The 3,095-nt window shown below is 47.5% G+C and overlaps 1 long non-coding RNA gene across 1 annotated transcript; it reads left to right on the forward strand.

Annotated features, from left to right (window-relative positions):
• Positions 1–1,714: 1,714 nt before the first annotated feature.
• On the forward strand, positions 1,715–2,588 carry LOC135372393 (uncharacterized). The gene is made up of 3 exons (XR_010415984.1): positions 1,715–2,107; positions 2,181–2,313; positions 2,380–2,588. It is a non-coding gene; the product is annotated as an uncharacterized LOC135372393 (long non-coding RNA).
• Positions 2,589–3,095: the final 507 nt, after the last annotated feature.

A 3,095-nucleotide genomic window follows, 5' to 3' on the forward strand; every position in this document is an offset into this window, starting at 1 on the left:
ATCCAGATGTTTGTGGAATGGCTCGCTCAGCAGCGCCTATAATTATTTGGGTGACAAGATTATTTGATTCCTCGATCGACATTATCTCTAAAGACAAGGGCGCCAAAATGGCTTCTTCTCTGAACACATTCCAGTCTGCCTCCGACAGTTTCCACCGTGGTGTTCGTGTCATGAGACTGTTTGTAGGGCCTCGGAAATGTAAGACTACAGGGAAGTGATCACTCCCCCGAGGATTCTGTTCGACTGTCCAGTCAAGAAACTGGAAAATGGATGGGCTGCATAGCGAAATGTCTATGGAAGAAAAATTTTGTGTTGCAGAGTTCACATACGTAGATAACCCAGTGTTCAGAAGACAGAGTGACCCTGAAAGGAGGACTCTTTCCAACATTTTCCCCCGTGCATCTACTTTTGCACTTCCCCACAAAGGATTGTGGGCATTCAGGTCACCTAGAATCATAAACGGCTGTGGTAGTTGATTGCATAGGTCTTCAAAATCTCTTTGCTCTATTACTACTGATGGGGGCAGGTAGAGTGAACATATTGTCAAAGTCCTGTCGAGGCACACTTCGACTGCTATTGCTTCCAAGTCTGTAACAAGTGGAAAGTGTTTTGCAGGTATGCACTGTGGAAGTACTACAGCCACACCACCTGATGCACGTGCGCTGTCTGTGCGGTCCTTCCTGAAAATATTATGTCGGCGGAAAGGGTTTAAGTGTTTTTCGTGTAGGTATGTTTCTTGTAGGCAGAAACAGACAGCTCTGTATTTTTCAAAAAGGTCGTGTACATCATCAATGTTACTGCAGAGGCCTCGGCAGTTCCACTGAAGGAAAACCTGTCCCATAATTAGAATGGAAATAGGAAAGAGCAAAGGGACTTTGTACATTGTGTGTTAAGGGGGTGTGACCCTTGGCGGGGGGAGTCTCTGTTTCTCCTTTGTCTTGCCTCTACCTCGACCTCCATGTTTTTCTCTTTGCTCCTTCCCTTGGGAAGGAGCTCTCTGGTCCAGTGTACTTGGAAGACTTGACGACGATTTCTGCGACATGCAGTCATCGTCGTCAAGCTCCATTGTCTGTGATGAGCTCCCAGTGAGCCCATCCCAAACTGAAAACGTGCTATCAACCTCCGTAGAGATTGTGGCGGGAGCCGGCGGAGGCGAACTCTCCGCAGACTTTTCTTGTGTTTGGGGAGTGTGGAGTGGAGGCCCAGGAGTCTGGGTCTCCACGGATACTCTGAGTGGTGCCACTCCCCTACGCACCACCTCAGAAAACGTTCCTTTCTTTCGAAAATCCAGCTGTGCTTTTGCTGCCTTATATGTTAGTTTTTGTTCGGTCCTGATTCTAAGTATATCTTTTTCGTCTTTCCAGCGTGGGCATGACCTTGAATATGCCGGATGGCTGCCTTGGCAATTGACACAGTGAAATTCTTTGCTACATGACTCCGGCGTGTGGTCATTACCGGCACACTTTGGGCAAACTTGTTGTCCGCGACACATCTGGGAGCTGTGGCCGAAACGTTGACATTTAAAGCATCGTCTGGGGTTTGGAATGAATGGTCATACACGACAGTTAATGTAGCCAGCTTTGATCTCTGATGCACTCTAAATCCGACACCCGATATGTACCGCATGAAAGAGGACCCGCACCTGGGCCAGGCGGTACACATGAGGTGCAGTCCTCAACCAGCAGGTACAGTCCGCGACCACTGGGAAATTCAAACGGTACAAGGGCTCCGAGACCCATCCGTACCGGCTAGGTACCTTTTAAGCGCGATCTATAGCAGCTGTACCTCATGTGTACCGCGTGTTTCCGGCGCATGAGTACGAACGCCTTCTCACGATATCCATGCGCTGCAAAAATATTTCGTGTGATTCCGAATACCAGTCTATAAATTCCCTTATGCAGCAGTGCCGTAATGGATGAGCACTATCATTCTGTCAAAGAAGTGCAATAACTAGAACCCATGACCGTGAGGGATCGCATGTTTGGGAAGAATTCGTTTCTTGCAACCGCTGCAAATCAGTTTGTTTTGAAACGTCGGGGAGCGAGGACGAGTCTGCTCGGTCTTCGAAGAAATTCGTTCGACGCGTTCAAGATTGAAGTCATTTAAGGTGCGTATTATATCTCTGAAGTAATTATTCGTCTTCACGACGCATTTTCGTTCATCTTCGCTCTGATTCCCAGTGGTCCTGATCACCGGCAGGCTGGACACAACGACTGAGGGACGGAGACAACGAACTTTGTGCTTCATGCACGAACGTTGATGCGTGAATTAGAGGAGCCGAGAGTGCATTTTACACCTGGATTACACAAGCAAGTAGGCATGTTTTTCAGGCAAGCTATTTCGGTTGTTGGATTTTTTTTACATTGTATTTTCTCCTAGGTTACGTCAAGCGATGTCGTAAATGGGTGAGTCAATCGTCTACTGTGGTTGGTGTTACGTTCTGCGGAAGAAACGGAAGTTGGGGAAGAACAGCTATCCAAAGGTGTGGAAGAGATAAAGAAGCGTGACCACAGAGCAGCTGCAGTGGTGAAGGAGAGACGCAGTGGTCATCGTTCATCCATATACGTTGTGCCCCGTGTGTTCGGCGTTTGTGCATCATGACTGCACGCTCGCGATGGACAAGCATCAATCCTGAAATGGATATAATTTTCGAATAAAGGTATTTGTTTGTTATATTTATCGTGCAGCGTAGCTTCCTGGGGCTGTTAATATATCGTGGAGGAGGGGAACCACCCCGACGGGTAGGCCTAAATCGCTGCGCGCTATCCGTTACATGTACCGCATGTGAGGGCGCATGTACCTCTTAATTTTAAGAGGTACATTTTTTAAAAAATGTACCTCTTGGCCAAGCGGTACTTAACCGTTACATATGCGTTACCTGATTTAGAGTGTGGGAGTTTGTGTAACTGAAAAGAGAGTATTACATGCTTTGTTTGGACTTCCTTACCATCCCTTCTCATCACAATGCGCTTTGCACATACAACCCCTTCATCCCTTAGTCCTTCCTCGATCTCCGCTTCAGAACACGAGAGGAGTTCATCCTCGGAGATCACTCCCTTCACTATGTTTAAGGTACGGTGTGTTGTGACCATGAC

This window comes from Ornithodoros turicata, unplaced genomic scaffold, assembly GCF_037126465.1.
Source record: "Ornithodoros turicata isolate Travis unplaced genomic scaffold, ASM3712646v1 Chromosome14, whole genome shotgun sequence".
In the NCBI taxonomy this organism is placed as follows: Eukaryota; Metazoa; Arthropoda; class Arachnida; order Ixodida; family Argasidae; genus Ornithodoros; species Ornithodoros turicata.